The 18425-nt window shown below is 32.8% G+C and overlaps 1 protein-coding gene across 1 annotated transcript in view; it reads right to left on the bottom strand.

Moving 5' to 3' along the window:
- Positions 1-18425, bottom strand: part of LOC140441791 (zinc finger protein 395-like) — a 232435-nt gene that overhangs the window by 212480 nt on the left and 1530 nt on the right. The window lies entirely within an intron of this gene.

Below are 18425 nucleotides of genomic sequence, written 5' to 3'. Positions count from 1 at the left end.
GAAACATTGCGATGGAGAACGTGGTTTCATAGTAAGGGTACACGTAAACTCATCACTAATTAGCATAAATGCAGTTGTAGATATAAACTCATCACCACAATAAAACCAAGGATTTTAAAATAGACCCGGACATATTTGGAAACTGATCACTGGCTTACCTGCATACCAGATAAAGACGATAAAATTATTGCAAACTGCTAAGATTTGATAATTTAAAAAAATAATCCAAGGTCAGATGTAATAAATACAAATGCAATGCATTGGTTCGTATTTGCTAATTCCACTAAATTCTACTTAAAGCTACCTAAAACTATGCGAAAAGAAAAATTTCTCTTCATTTGCCCTTGTACCTTCAACGTGGATAAGGAATCGTTCATTGATTATCTCTAATACGTGTAATAGGCCATTCACTATGAGACACCCAATATAAATAAATATATCAGTTCGATTAAGGTTGAAGTCAAATTCATTTAATTGTCATTTTGTTGTTTAGAAATTTGAAATTTTAATTAAATTAACTTACTAATTAAGTTTTGTTTCAATTTAATTAAATACTGCAACCTGTTTTAGTTATAAGTTTATTGACGACAATGTGGTCGTTGCTGTTTTTTGAGTATTTATTAAATACATGTTCACTAACTGCAATTGCTGATATTAGCATCAATTTGTTTATATTTTTTTGAGTATTAATAAACAATTCTTTTGAGACTTATTATTTTATTTAAATAATAGTATTTTGTAGACTATATAACTTTTTTGAAGTATTTTATTGAATATAATATTATCTTTTAGCTTATGTCGATTTTTAGTTTTGTATTGAAAATCTTTGATATGTTTTCTGACGATTTTGTGTCCTTTATGACTCTCTTATTAAGAGTTATTGTCGCCCTCTTTATTTTTTTAGTTTAGCCGTATTCAGTGTTGTTTTTTTATCAAACTGTTATATTTCGTTATCTTATAATTATCTTTTTATTATCTACCTTTTAATTATCTATGTGTCATTTATATATCTGTTACTTTTCTAATAATGTATATTCTTGCCAATCCCAATGAAGCTCCCGATTTGAGCAACGTGGTCTTCGTAAAGTCTTGGTGAACGATCAGTTTTTTACCATCTACTTTTGTTAGCTTTTTCATTACAAGAGAAACGTCCCATATTATAGAAACATATGATGATAACATCATATTTTTAGTATTTAATCCTGGCTAAAGATTCTCCTTTCATTATTCATGACTGTCATTTTTGTAGTTCTATTACGTTTTCGAGATAGTTATGTCTCTTTAAACAGCCATTAATACTAGTTTGTGTTCTTTTTAAGGGTAAAAAAAATAAAAATTGTGACAAAACAAGAAATCTTACCTGCGATTTAAACCGCATGTTTGTAACAGCTTATAGGAAATATTACCGAAGGTATTATTTCAATTTCTTATCCTGATCAACTAACAATCTATAATCTTAGCAATATTGTAAACAACCTCGACACCACAATTGCTCAGTGGCGTTTCAATTAATTTTACAGAATAATGGTTTGTAGTGTTTTAATCTAGATGCATGGATTAGCTGCAATAACCCTCAGAAGATCGAACAGTTTAAGAAATAATTACTGTTTATTATTTCATATACTTTATTAAGTGAAATAGGGTAGCAACTATGATTGAAATGAGCAAATAAGGATAGAAACGTCAAAAATCTTACTCTAGGAGGTTGAGTATGAGTATTAGATGAACAGTAAGTAACATGAATAGTTAATAGAGCAATTAAGAGCAGTGTTGTTGAAGATGAGGAGATGTCTAAGTAACCAAAGACTGAATCTGCAAATTCGTTATCGGATGGTAAAATGTTATATCCACTCTATTCTTCTTTATAGTGCCGAAGTTTGGACTGTTAATGTTGACTTGATGAGAAAGCTGAAATCTTTTGAGACTTTTTAGAATAGGAAGAAACAGAGAACTTTTGACAACTACTAAAAGGAGAGAGACAGCTTATTTGGGCATATACTTAGAAATGAGAAGTACGACTTGTTGTAGCTGATTTTGAAGGGTAAAATCGAAGGAAAAAGGTCCTGGTAGACGGCAAATATCATGGCTGAAAAACATTCGCGACTGGACCGGATTAAACACACACACCGATGAAGAAGTAAATGATCAGGAGTCAGACAACGATGTAAATTTTATCTCTACATACTTATATACCTGAATTTAAGATTTACTCTGAAGAAATCGTACTGAAAGCTATTGAATGAGAAACAGCAGTAGAATAGCTAACATTAACAATATAAGGCATGATGATAACGTAATAACAGCCGATAATTAGAAAGTTTAGAAACAATAATGAATAAAATACTAATTGGAGGATATGGTCCTTTGGATATTCACTAATGCAGATACCACCTTAAAAATACATACTTAATTGTCAACGAATAAATAGATACATACTATTCACTTCATAGTCTACGCAGAGAATATGGAGCATCATATGGATCAAGAGATGATCTGATGCAATTCGACAATATAGCACATGTATTTTGGCGAATTTTCTAATTTTTTTATACCAAATTTAATACGCGATATTTTATGTCCTAAAGGAACATATTAACAGGGTCATAGTCCTCTCTACCCGAAGATATCTGTAGGTTTGGTGGTCTTTAACCTAATAACCTCAAATAGGGTTCTTCCATTGAGTAGCGATATCTATGTACCAAGTTTCAAAATTCCAGGATTTTCCTTCAAGTACTGTCACACATAAAGACAAAGACCCGATTTTAAGAAATATTGAGTCCAGAAATGTTCTACTTTAAAAATAAGAACAAGATAATTGATGTTTTTGAATATACCTTAACTTTTAGATGATCTTTAACAGTTTTTTTCAATGATATTTCTGATTAAGTGCAATTAAAAAGTAATTGCGTTTTTATTTATATTAAATTCTTGAAATAAAACTTGTCAAAATAATTTAGCTCAGTTTTAACAGTATTGGTAGATATTGGATTATGGAATAGAACCCACGTGATTTTTAATACATTATTTTTATACAAAGCTGGGATGGCATAATGAAGACAAAATACATAAAGGAGTAAACAACTCATCCACATAATTTAGCAATTAGCACAGTCAACGGTATTATTATTATTATTGAGAGAGAAGCATGAAATTCCCTAACAAAACGACACTGAAACTCGACTAACGACTTACAACAACTTGGACTAGCTAATGGCGTCGAGAGAAAGGTAATATCGAAACAATCGACCTCAGAACAGGTTGTGTATACGTTGTTTCGCAACATCATCACAGCATTCACTACACTGCGGATACATAACCTATATTTAAGTGGAACAAGTAAATTAATCTTGATTTACTTGCATTTTCAAGTATCTAATGTCTTTAAGAGGTTCGAGTATCTTTATACAAACGAATCACAGCACGGTTATTAATTCTTGTAATTAGTTTTACCTACTTTTGATATTATAGAAGAGTTTAATTAATAGGCGCTCTGTAAATGTTAGGTATGATGAAATTTTATAATTTTCTCTTCATAAAACATGCTACATATATTGAGTAATACAATGCGATATTTTCAAAGATACCCCACAGAATTATTGATATTTGAAAAGCAGTATTATTCATAGTGATGCCACGAATATTCGGTTACTATTTGCCCTATTAGGATAGTTTTTCAAATATCACTTGAATTTATACATTGGCTTCGTTGATTATGAAAATGCATTCGACTCCATAGAACTTTGGCAATATAGAGAGCTGAACAACTGCAGGATAGACTCCCGATACAGAATGCTCATACATAATATTTACAAGAAAGCTACAATAGAAGTACAAGTAGATGCGAAAACCAAAGCTATACCAATCAACAGAGGAGTTCGCCAGGGAGATGTTATATCACCGAAGCTATTCATACTTGTACTGGAAGACGTGTTCAAAGACATTAACTGGGCAGATAAAGGAATAAATGCTAATGGACGAAAACTGAGTCATTTGAGATACGCTGATGACATTGTAATATTCGCTACAAGTTTCTAAGAACTACAGACCATGATGACGCAACTATTTCAAGCTTCGGAAAAAGTAGGTCTTAAGATGAACTTGGAATAAACAAAAATAATAACAAATACACCGAACATTAGATAAATAACGTTGATCGACATAAATTTAGAAACAGTAAGCGAATACATCTACCTTGGACAGATAATGAAAGTTAACAAAGAAAATCAAACTGTAGAAATTACCAGAAGAATAAGGTTAGCGTGGACAGGATTTGGAAAACTGAGTTGGATCTTGAAAAGCACTAAAATAGAAAAATATTTGAAAACCAGAATTAACGATCAGTGTATCCTCCCTATACTCATGTATGGTTCACTTACGAGGACACTCACCAAGTCTAATATGGATAAAATGGTAAAGGCACAAAGAGCGATCAATGCTCGGGGTGAGGCTTATAGACAAAAAAACAAACAAATGGATTAGAAGCAAAACAAAAGTAAAAGACGCAGGAGAACATGCTGCCAAATTAAAATGGAGCTTCGCAGGACACAATGCCCGACTGAAGTATAAAAGATGGAACCACGAAATATAACAATGGAGACCATACTTAGGAAAGAGAAGCAGAGGAAGACCACAAATGAGATGGGCTGATGACATTAAGAAGATCGGAGGAGAGAACTGGAAGCAAGTGGCGCAAAATAGAAACCACTGGATTGATTTGGGGGAGGCCTATGTCCAAAGTTGGATTACTTAAGGCTGAAGAGAAGTTTAATCACAAATAATTACTTTAATACCCAAAATCTATGAATCTAAGAACAGCCTCTCACTATACATACTACTTCCAGGAGACGATAGATAAGTCTTCGTGAATTTTGTCAGGATTGGATACGTTTTTGCAGTTCCTGACGATTACTGAATGCTAAAAGTCTCCTCACCATTTTGCATTTTGTCTGTGACGACTTCAAACTGTTTCAAAAACTGTCGTGTATTTTCATTATTTTATCTTCATCAGCTTCATTGGTGATTCTTTCTTAGGAAGTGGAGGTACTACTTGATTTATCACAACTCCTTTTCAAAGCTTCCAAATTTTTCCATCTTGCTCTTTTCGTTTGAACTAGTCCCAGGAAAATAGTATTAAAACGCGGGTCCACAAAAAAGGCAACCAGATATTTGTCATTTTCATCGAGTCATAATAATCTTACTTACTTTTTTTAGTCGACTTGACAACCAGCCTCCATTCCTTACTGTCCAATGCAATCTCCTACAATTTAACACGCCCATAGCTTAAAGGTCTCCTGCTATATTATCTCGCCACAGGAATCGAGGTCGTCCACGTGGTCTTCTTCGAGTTGAGACTCCAGTTCTTCCCATATCATTCTTACTATTCTTTCGTCAGAATGTCGTGCTCACTGGATTCTTCTGAACTTTATTTCTTTTATTATGTAGGCGTCTGCATATAGTTCTTCCAGTTCTTTCTTAGTTCTTGTCCTGTTGCCCCATCAAGTGCCGGACCAAAGGAAGACTTAGGGTTTTCCTTTCCCAAACACGTAGTCACTCTTCGTTTGCTTTTGTTATCGTCCACGTCTCGCTACCGTACATCAGTACTGGTCTTATGACAGTTTTATATAGATTTATCATTGTGCGTGTTATTAGTTGTTTCGTTTTCATAAGGTTTCTAAGGGCTTAGAGACATATGCTCCGAGTTTTTATCATATTTCTTATTTCTTCTTTTATTAATTCTCTGATGTGCTCAAAGTTAAAGTCGTCGATGGTGATGTTCTGTCGGATTCTACCTCTATTTCGGTTATTATAGAATTCCAGCGTGTGCTTACATCTTGTACTAGTTATTGGTTTGGCAAGTTAAGTTCTTGAAGAATTGATTTCAACTTTTATTGAGCTATACCAGAGTAGTTAAAATGTAAAACGCAGAATCATATTCCGCGTTTGGTATCACTGTTATGGAAAAGTAAATGGATCTTGCTTTGAGAAATTTTCCATTTTTCTGCAACAGGATTGAGCCCTTTTGCGATATTGGTACCAGTATGTGAGCTAGCATAGGGCTGCATCTATAAAACGACATGTTCAAGAATAAACTCTGTTGACATTCGGTGCCCAGTAAAACTGAAAAGACTCTCCTTATTGTGCTGACATGTTCATATATCAGATGGAACTCATACTTCTGCTGCTCGCAAGACACTAACTTCAATTTTAGAGCAAAGTAAATCGTATCCTATCACGCGCGAAATGCACACATCTTTGGCCGAATATTCGATCACGAGCATAGCCTAATATGTACTCGGTATTTAGCCAAATCACTGTTGGTTGTATGTATCTCTAATTATTTATTTTAGCTTCTTTTTTTTTAATAGGTGGAGCGTAAATATAGTTAATCTGATAGCTCCTCTTTTTAATTGATTCGCATGAAATTGTAATGAACAAACAATGTTGATCAACTACATGATTCTTGCCTCTTCAATTTATACCATTTCTATCTACAGCGCTCTTTCGTGGTCCTTTTTGGGTACAAGCGTATACAGATGTTGGAAATTAATAATAACAACAAAGTTCTTTGTCAAAAAATATTGATATAATATTGTGGAATCCGTACCTGTATTTTGTTTTAGTACGTTAACGTTCAGAACAAATTTAGAATTTTCTTGTTTCAGTTGTTTTTTTCTTGTATTAACACAGTCTGTAGAATCTAAATATCTGATGATGGATTATAAAGTTAGATTATTAAGTTCGGTTCTGGACATTTTCAATAGTAAATGCATCAGCTGTAGGTTTATCCACAAAACTGTCTTGGAACAATTCATAATCAGATCTTGCGATCTTATATTCACATTTTTGATGAGTATTATTTTCTCCTTCAACCATATATTTATATTAGGTCTATCAGTATTATTTCGTCTGCAAACGGCTCAAATTGACCGTACAGTAGTAAGTAGTAATAATATCTTATAGATAAAAAAGTGTTACGCCTCAGACTCTTTCTTGTATATTTGAAACATAATTTCCAATTCCCGTCTTCCAGGATGACTTCAAGATGCATTAGATTAACATATAAATACCACTCTATAGTGAACATTCATTATTATTAAGTTCGAGAATTATTGCGTCTATTTTCTGTTATGCCTTTTCGTGGTTCTACAACATACTTAGTTTCTTCATTTGTTCATTCTTATACTTGTGTGGTACTGCTGTGTGATGTATTATTTCCTCGCCTGGTTCCCATTCCCTCTATGCGTTGATAAATGGATTATATTTTATATATACATAATATACGTAAACTCCCTACATTAACAATTTCTTTAACATAAAACTTAATTTCACAATGAACTAGAAACAAAATAAAAATTATTAGAATATAAATTTTGTGTAATTTATTAGATATAATAAAAGATCCATTCTCTTTAACACTCATCTACGTTTATTAGTTTTTATTGTTCTTTTAATGTTCGATATTGGGTCAAGTATAAGAATAGAACCAGCTTGCACTAAACGATTTTAGCAGCTGACGTTAAGATTTGAATTTTCAAACAAGAGAATGTTATGTAACTAAACTTGTTCAGATGCTAAAAAATGGCAATCAGAAATTTACTTTATAATTAATTTTACTTTTGGATGAGAATTTAGGGCATAATTAAGGGTTTTTTATTTGGATTAAAAAGATCCATTTTTTCCTAGCTGTTTATCCTTTTGGCACATTTTTATTGAAAGTTGAAACTATTTTATATCGATTGAATAAATCTTCTGGATATTTTCCTTAGACCTCCAATCCTTTTTGTTGTTTCTACCTCTTTTAGCAGAAGTTTTTCTGTTGTGATTGTGAATTATCACATAATATGATGTGTTAATTCCACACATCATATATGAGCCTACACAGGAGACAAAATATACCCCTGTCGCAACCTTCTTAACATTTCAAGTTCCTCTGTAATGGTTGACTTGTTCAGCCTCATTCGTGCTTTTTGATTTGAATAAAGTTTCTGAATAACTCTTATATATCTTTGTCGTCATTATTAGCGTTGTGTAGCATTGTTATCCTTGCGTCATGTTTTACGATCCCAAACGCTTTTTCATAATCGATGAATCAAGAAGAAAGCTGCTTCACGTGTACTCATCTTCGCGATTCTACGGATGTTAATTGTAAATGTTGAGTAGAGCCAATGCGTTGGAGCATGGTCGGTGTTATATATGGCATTGAAAATTGTTACCAACATATCAATGTTGTCATCTTCCAATAGTTTTATGACTTCCTTAGTAATGCCATCCGGTCCAGGAGCCTTGCTCAGCTTTGCTTTTTTATAGTGTACTCCACCTCGGCACGAATAATGGGAAGGCCAGATAACTTTTCGGGGGTAAGATAATAGTTCGAAGACTTTTACCAATAAGTAACAAATTTGTTTGTTGAGCTACAGTTGAAATGGATGTTTTTGGAATTTGATGTTGAGAATCACAATTAGACGAAACAGTTAATTTTGTTCTTCTTTTGAAGTGAATAAAAGAGAGAGAATCCCAATCACACGGCTAAAAACTTATTGAGTCGAATAATGTTCATTTTTAAGAGAGTATTTTAAATTTATTGGTCTTTAGCAACACTAAAACACTACACAAAAATTTTATTTATTCTCATTACAACATGCGTTGTTTTTATTTAAAATTTGAAGTATTCCTATTTATTATCAAAGTAGGCGTTGCACAGGCGCGGCGTTGCCACCGCGCCGGGTCAACATTGCCAGGAATTTGTGTCAAATCGTGTTTTGATGACCGCGATATGAAATGAAGAAATTAAGTTGTAACAGTTTCTTAAGAGCGTTGTTTTCGTCTCGTAAGTCGTAACACAATGTCATATGGATTTTTTTTTTGCTTTATTCTCGGAATACATTAATTCTAACGCGTAATTGTTGTTTTGATGTTGTAATGTGGAGATACACAAATATTTAGTTTGCGAATAAATTGGTTCTGTAAAATGAATATACTTATGACGTATTATTTTCCTAGAAATATAGAAAAAGTTGTTTTCTCAATTATTTATGTAAATTATTGTAAATATTATTAAAAGCTATCAAACCACGATCAAAGGAACAAATTAAATAATTTCAAAAATGTAAACCAGTGATCGTCATAGTTTTAATTTCTGAGAGGTCAGCTTTTCTAAATGTTTTCAGAATTTTCTCTCTACAATCATATAACTCCTTTATGTTCCTTTATAACCATTCTGGAGAGTACTGGAGAGGGTTGGTAAAGAAACAGAACTAATCACCACTATGCAAACCAGAAAACTGGAATACCTAGGCCACATTTCAAAATATGAAATTTTGAGACTCATAATACAGGGAAAGATTCAAGGAAGAAGATCTGTTGGCCGAAGGCAGAACTCATGGTTGAAGAATCTACGTGATTGGTAACAATGCAGATCGATTGATTTGTTAGGAGCAGCAAGTTCAAAAATAAAAAAAAGCCATTATGATTGCCAACCTCCGTGGGGAGACGGCACTCTAAGAAGAAGATAGCTATCCTTTTACTTTGGCCTAGACACATTAGCAACTTTTTAACAGCCGAACTGCTACTGCAGTTCAATATCAAGTAGATCAAACAGAAAGAAAAATTACAAGGTACGGCTTTCAAAATTGTCTAATAAAAAAAAATATAAAAACTTTAATATTTTAAGAGAGTGAACTCGAGCAATAATGTTAAATTGTTGTACTCGCCAGTATTAGATAACATAAAAGAGAGAACAATTTCTTCGTACTTTTTGATTAAACCACTGATTCACCAGGAAGATATATTTACTTATATTTAATCACTACTTATTCGAGTGGTAGCCACATTCATGGCGATGGGGCACAATTTATAAAAAAAAATATTAATTTTGTTATACATATATCAAATTTGTAATAATTACTTAATTATTTTATTCCAATTTCTTATGATTCTATTCATTTGTTAACTTTCTCGTTTGTACCAAGAGTCTTTTTTGTAATTTCCTTTTGATGTTTTTTTTATCAACATAACCTACAAACTTACATAAAAGCAGAAGCTACTTGGTACACAGATGCTCAAAAACATCTGTGAGTATAGGAGCAGATATAGTAGGGACAAAGCAAGGTATACATTTCCCGGTAAGTGTATCTAAGGATGTCACAAGAAATAGAAAGGCAGTAAAGAATGGGATTGTGTGGGTGTTATAAATAAACTAGGAGACCGTAGCAAGGTTACGGTAGCCTTGGTACCAGGTCCCGAGGGTTATAAGAGCAATGAAAAAGCAGATGAAATGGCCGAACAAGGCTCATTAATGCAATTCATTGGACCGGAACACTTCTGCGGCGTTGCAAAGGCAGTTACAATAACAACTACAAGAAAGTGGGTAGCACATAAATCTCTGGAATGGTGGAGGACTTCACCAGGACAAAGACAGGGGACACAGTTTATTATAAAACATTCGCCAACATTTACAGCACACCTAACGAGCAAAGACAGAAAACAATCAAAGCCATAGTAGATCTATTAACAGGGGACTGTAAGCTGAGTAGGTAGTTAAAGATCTATGCAGATTCTGTCACCTATAGGAAGAATCAGCAGAGCACACCTTGTGTTAGTGGGGTAGCTTGGCAAATGTGCGGTTCATTACATTACGCGAAGAGAAGCAACTGGCAAAGAGCTACATGGAAGGTTCAGTATCAAAAATATTAGACCTTTTAAAAAGAGGTTAAGAGAATGTACATAATTATAGGATTAAAGGACCACAATAGATCTGAAAAGTTCGAAATGGACTAGGCCAAATGCCAGCTTATTAAATCTATCTCTTTAACATAACCGAAACATAAAAGAAACAGTATATGAATATAGATGCCGTAAGTATTGTTTTACATTTTTATTAATTTGTACAGCTTAGACAAGATTTGTTTTTTTTTGTTTCTTTTTATTTAAGTAATACATATGAATAGTTGGTAAAATATTTTTTTTGTCCCTGCCAAATTTCTCATTGTATAGTTTACATTAAGATAAGACGTATCTACACGTACGTAAGACACAACTAGTGGAAGAACCAACAATACAATTTTCATCTTAAGTGTCGCTTTATTTATACGAATGAGGTGTCATTTTATTGTTAAACAATTAGCACCTAATGATCTACAATAGGTAGTAACTCCACTGTTACACATTGATTGCTATATTGCTATAATATCTACTGGATAATGTTTCACCAGGCGACTGTGTAGTTACGGATGTGGTGAGTGATGATGCACTTACGTTCGTCCACTATTTTCGTACCTATGTTTCCTATGTATATGTGTATATTTTATATATTTAATTATTCTGTGACTTGCTTTCATACTTGTAAGTAGTAGTAGCAGTATTTGAGATTTAAGTTTAAAGGTCGTGGCAGATTATCATGCATATCATATTCCGAAAAATATACTTTAAATGGTTTTAAATATGAACAACTCACACTGTCCGGAACGTATCGTATCAGATACCTAACGTTTCCGTTCAGTATATTCGAAAACAATATTTTACTGATGCCGACGGCTACGTAACGAGTCGTGACCGGTTGGTACGGATAATGTGAATTAGATGTCCGTCGTTTTCCCCTCGATGTTTATTTAGGTATTTGTTTGATTGTGATACAGACTATTTAAAAAAATAATTTTCGAAGCTATTTTGTCATTTATGCATGTGTTTTTATTGATTTGTCACAATTAATTACGGAAGTGATAAACAATTAGGACTTTTGTACGGAAGTGATACCTCTTCTTTTTAAAAATACTTTTTGGTTTGATATGTACAGCTTCGTTAAACGTAGTATTTCGTTTTTTAACTGAAGGTGTAATTAAATTTAAAACATATTCAAACTGAATCCTATTCATTCTAAAATATCCATAAAATTTTTCATCGTCATCAATTAATTCTTTGTATAACGTCCAATATTCACCTTCCTTCTTCCTTTCTCTTAGCATTGGATGTACTTCAAACCTTCTTTTTACTTCAATTTTTCTTTCTTCATCGTTAAGTAGAACAGCAATTGCACATAATTTTTGTCGAGAAAAGCGAGATCATATCTTCATCGAACCAAACTGAAACGTTCTATGTATGAAAATGTGAACGCGCAGTCCGATTGCTGGACTGGAAACGCTACGTGCCGGAAACTATACGTGCACGATAATATGCCGCGACCTTAATACTGAAAAGATGAAATACACGTTTGTAGAAGATACAAACATATACCTAACTGTAATCGTCTAGTGACACATTATACATAACTAGATATGGAAATAATCAATTATAATTATATGGGTATAATCATATAATCGTTAGATAAGATCTAAGGTACCTGTCAAATGAAAGTCCAACAACTAAGATCTCTTGGGCGGAGCAGGCGACCAATAATGAGGTATTTATAATGATGGAAACTGACAGAGAACTTTGGAAAATTGTAAAATACCAGAAAACGAAGTATGTAGGGTATATTGATATAGAAGGAAAATACAACTTCCCACGACTAATGGAAGGAAAGTTTGTATAAGAGGATTCCAAGAAGAAAAAATATTCGTGTAAGAGACTGTAGAAACATGGGACACCCAACCACTATTAAAAACAGCACAAAACAGAGACATTATTATAAATATTGAGTAATACAGAAGGCACCTTAAGAAGAAGCCTTTTAAAAATGAAGCTAAGAAGGCTAATTTAAAAATGAAAAGGTTCAAAAGAACAAGACAAAAACAACACATCCAAAGAAAAGAAAAAGAATATGCGTGGCTATCCTCTGTTATTTTGAACTAGACCCTCAACCAAGCGCAAGAAATATGTCAAAAGCAACATACTGCAAACTTTGCCATGGACAATGTCGACTCGAGATGAAAAATGACTACGAGTGTTTGAAAGAAAAGGGGACCATATATGGCGGAGCTAACGAACAGGGTCTGTGGAGAAGGCGATATACTTTCGAACTCTAGACTTTTTGGTGTTGCTGATATATAGTGAAAACCATCAAAATGAACCGCCAAAGATGGGTGGGCCACGTTATGCGGATGGATGAAACTGATTCTGCTAAAATAACCATGCTAAAACAGCCTGTAGGAAGAAAAAGAAGGGTTCGAATTAAACTCAAATATCTGGACGATTTAAGGGATATTGGTGTAAGGAGACTCCAAGAGTAAGGGGGATATTTTCTTAAGTAGGCAAGGGTTTTTTGTGTGTGATGGGGTGGGTCTTAAAATTAACATCTCCAAAACAAAACTCATGACAAACCTAGTACCTAGCGGAAATATCAATATTACAGACAACGAAGTAGAGCTGGTGGAAAAATACATATACCTTGGACACGAAATAAAGATCACAAAAGACCACTAAACGTGCGAACTACGAAGACGAATAAACCTAGCATGGGCAGCCTATGGAATACTCAAAGACATCTTTAAAAGCGATATACCAATTTCTTTAAAACGTAAAACATTTGACCAATGTGTGTTGCCTGTAATGACCTATGGTACCGAAACTTTAACATTGACAGTTACAACTTCTAAAACACTGCAAACAGCTTAAAGGAAAATTGAAAGGTCAATGCTGAGTATATTGCTTCGTAACCAAGTTAGAAATGAAGACTTAAGACGAAGAACAGGAGTTACCGATGTAATTTCCCGAATTGCCACACTGAAATGGAACTGGGCCGGACACGTCGCCCGAATCAGTAATGGACGAAGAGATTGCTTGAGTGGAGGCCGAGGTTAGACAAAAGAAGTAAAGGAAGATCCCCTACTCGTTAGACTGACGATCTCAAGAAAATGTCAAGAAATTGGAAGAAAAGATAGAGCACAATGAACAAAAATGAGGAAGGTCTATGTCCAGCAGTGGACGCAAAGTGCTGGGTTATAATGGAGTAAGGGGATGGAGAAGACAGACACTCGACAGGGAAGGATGGGAAAATGTTTTAAGGCAGGCCAGGGCTCACGAAGGGATGTAGCGCCAACTGATGATGAAACAAACATAAAAACGCTAAAAGATAGTGTCATAGTGTTGTCATAGACTTCGTTTTATATATCCAGAAACGTAAAAATTGATTCTGCCAATAATTACCATTATATAGAAAACATTACCATTATATAAGTAAATAAAAATTTATTATCCTTTAAAAACAATAGAACTAATGAGAACTGACAAGTAGTAGAGATATTACTGTAAATATAGGGATTACTGAAGCCATAGAATCTATTATACATTGTTATGCTCAACAATTTGAGTATACGGTTGATCCGCATAAATTACCGACAATCTCTCGGCAATTTTACGGATGATGCCTGTATCATTTGTCTATGTACTAATCAAGAATAACATTTTGTTATCTATTTACGCCGGTAACAGCACACTATCATATTGTTTAAAATCTTTAAAGCTTGTTGTTTATCCTAATTCTTATTCTTATATTTTTACCCCACTTCGACTCATGATTAATGATTATCTGAGAAATCCTTGAATAGTTATTATCCAAACAGTGGCTTAACTTAATGACAAACAATTAGTTTAATAACACATCCATTTGACAAGTAATAATTTTACTATTTTTACTGGGAAAAAGCTACAATTTTACTTTGAAACAAGTTTATTCTGGTGTTTCTATTTCCACTTCGGAAATCTTTCTCAAAATAGTAATTATAAAGAGATTTTGTTTTTGCTTCTTGGGAATAAAAAAATCTTCTAATTTAATTTTATTTGATTCATTCATATTGGCAATTTAGACATTATACTACATTATACTTTTTAAGGCTAACTTTAACGAAAGTACAAGCTGAATATAGCCGCAAATGTCAACCGTGGAAAAATATTTCGGTTTAGCAGTGTTGACATGTTTTTATAATACAATATGGTGTATGCTTCAAATATAAAGAGACAAAGATTTTAAAAAGTACATTTTGATTATATTATATTATGAATTCTGCAATTTTTTATTTATATAAAACCAGAACGAGTAAATATTTGTTTCTTTGGAGATTAGTTGCAGTTAATTAATTTTGATAATTGCTCTTTGATATATTACCGGATAGATTTGGCTATCGTCAAACCACCAGTTGCCAGATTGCAACAGATGTTTGGGATTAATCTCGAAAGAGACAAATATTTACTCGCTATTGTTTTATATAAATTAAAAATTGCAGAATTCATAACATGATATAATCAAAATGTACTTTTTAAAAGCTTTGTTTCTTTATAATTGACGCATACAACATATGCATTATAAAAACATCCCAACACTGTCAAATCGAAATATTTTATTCCATGCTTGGCATTTGCGGCTATATTCAGCTTGAAGTTTCGTTAAAGTTAACCCTTTTTAAACCAAAACATGGAAAAGCGAAGTATTTTTGAAGTATGTAAAAAATTTTAATTCCTAACTGAGCCCTTTCGGCTTACAAAGCCATCTTCAGAGCTATGCTAGAATAGAACAATGATGTAAATAACTTAATTTTACTTTAACCCTGATTCACTTAGGTCAAATATTTAAGTATGCTACTCGGAGAGATCATGGTAAGAAAATTACAGAAAAGTTCTGGTTCTATTTTATTTTTTCTTCTTTGTCAACGAAAAAATACAAAAAGGACTGTACACTGTACAAAAAAAACATTTTTATTACTTTCTACCATAACTGAATACCACTAAAGACGGTAACCTTAGTCTTGACTACCCCATATCTATTTGTTCTTCGAAAATGAAGTTTGAGTTTTTAAGAGGGTTAAATTGATTCCGATTTTTTACTTTTTTTGTTTATACAAAAATATTTAAAAGTTATCATTGAATTCATGATTTTATCTAATTAAATGAGTGTACAAAATGTAAAAAGGATACCAGAGTCAGAGTTCATACACGGGAAACAAATGATTATGCAGAGGATTTTTTAGGTAAATATTAAAAAGATTAGGTCAACGGCAGGCCAGGTTAAATATTTGCTGTAAAAGAAATCCAAACTACACACGCTATAACCACAAAATGGTATTATTATATGCACTGTTACTGTTTACAAATTTTAAAGTCCACGATTGAGTAAATCGGAATAAAAGGTATAAAATACTACAAGGGATTAGAATACCAAATACCGATCAAAGGAAGGATTAGTTGCATCAAGGATACCGATTATCACCAGTTGAGTAAAAAAAATGAGTTATGGAGAAAAAACTCAAACTCGGGGCTCAAATGGAAAATGTTTCTTGACCATTTTTTTTCTTATTGGGTTATGTTTTATTTCCTATCTTTAGACTAGATTTACCCTCAACAGTGGACAATTTAAATCAATTGCGGCATACAAAGTCTAGTACATTATTTAACGGAGGGAAGTTCCTTAACAAATTTTTTTAACTCTCTTCGGTGTTACTCTCACAATCCTTTCAGGTTTGTGTGTTTGAAAAAAAAATGTATTTACCCACAAACAAATCATATTTGTTAGTTTTATTCTCCTCTGTGAATAGAATGGCGCATTAGAAACTGTTGCACGTGATAGAATTTGACCTTAAATTATCTAAAACGTTTATTAGGTAAGTAGGCAGCATAAATTACTGATAACCCAAAACGTTTGTTTGCAAAAGAACGACCGTTAGTTACACCGGTAAACAAAGAAAAGTCCCAGCGATAAGACAAAAGGGAAATCACTGCTTAAAACGTTCCTCCGATAAACCGTTTCAAACGGAAACCTCTAAAATAAAGGAAACATGGCTTGGTTACAGCATCATAACTGGCCTGGCCATGTACGTTTTCATATAAAGTAGGTAACACCAAAAAATCGACCGTGAACGGTATTCTGCCTTGTTTATACGAATGACGTCACAAGGATGCAATTACCAATTAGGAGGGAGAGGTTCCGTGCTTGCGCACGATCAGATCAAACCAAAACATAGATCCGGTGCAGTGTTGTCAGATCGATACTGGTTTTAGACGATTGCAGATATCCTTTGTTTTATTACAAAAAATTAGCAGCTTCCTCGGCGAAATACATTTAAAATAAATATTTACATGTGGTTACTTAAAAATATATTTTAAATTTGTACATTTTTGATACAATTTTATTATATATACATATATATAAACTTTATATTTTTCGATATATTGATTCAGTTTTTTTAGAGGTATATATAGTTTTCATTTGCTTCGTATTTTCATGTTTTTTAATTGCTTCTTGAAAATATCCAGTTAAGAGTTTCTTTTACAAAAAATAATAAAATATATAAATAATAAAATAATATCTATATTTCTTTAACATCAGTTTGACACGTACATATCCCTGTATGTGATTATAAGTTAAACAAAATTGTTTAGGTACAAAAACTTCTATTTAATATTAATAGGATTATTTATAAGTTCAGTATTATTATATAGAGCTAAGATCTGGACATTAAAACAATACAATTTAAAAAGTGTTGAGGCTTTCGAACTCTGGGGTTATATGGCAGAGTATTAAAAATATCATGAACTGATAGAATTATAAATAAAGAAATACTAGAGAGAGGTGGTAAAAAACAAAACTAATCGACACTGGACACACCAAAAAACTGGAATACCTAACGTAGGTCGCCTGATGAGGAGACCAAAATATGAAATTTTAAGACTCAATACAGAGAAAGATTCAAAGAAGATCTGTTGGCCGAAGACAGAATTCTTGGTTGAATAATCTACCGATCTACGTGATTGGTATCAATGCAGATCGATTGATTTGTTTAGAGCACCAAGTTAAAAAATAAAAATAGCCATTATGATTGCCAACCTCCCTAGGGAGACAGCACTCTAAGAAGAAGAATAGAATAAGTTCAATGTTTAAAGGCTTACCTGGTAAAATACAAAAAGACAGGATATCACTGTATCACTGCTTTGTATTATTATGATATATGGTACAGTATAAAATAGAAGAATGTTCGAAACGACGGAAATGTAAGATACGAAGAGGTACTATGGAAGAGATTAATCTGAAATAATTTGAGAAACATTAGAAAAATAGAGCAATTAAGGAAAGAAAAGATGGAAGTTCATTGGATAAATCAAGATGCAGCTAAATGGACAAACAATGACTAAAACTGATGTATGTAGTTTGGACACAAATAATGAATCAATAAGTCTGCTAAGAAGAAGAATATGAATATACGATGGAAGATATACCACAATGCAGAACAACACAAAAACGGGATAGATGGAAATGGTGTAAAATGACAAAGCTGTAACTAACTAAATATACCTTACAGGAAAAGTTATTGATGTGACCCATAAAAGAAAATGAAAAAAGTTTTCAATAGTTTTTTATTTAATGTTTGAAAAATAATAATAATAATAACTCAAATAGTTGTTTTTTGTAATAGTTTACGTCCTTTCTTCCTACATCTGTAATGTCTTTTGTATCGGGCTTTCGTGTTTTACTGTAGCGAGTATCTAATAAATAGTAAACAAAG

Source organism: Diabrotica undecimpunctata, chromosome 5, assembly GCF_040954645.1.
Source record: "Diabrotica undecimpunctata isolate CICGRU chromosome 5, icDiaUnde3, whole genome shotgun sequence".
In the NCBI taxonomy this organism is placed as follows: Eukaryota; Metazoa; Arthropoda; class Insecta; order Coleoptera; family Chrysomelidae; genus Diabrotica; species Diabrotica undecimpunctata.
Note: the sequence above shows the minus strand (reverse complement) of the source record. Positions and strands in the feature narration are given on the sequence as shown.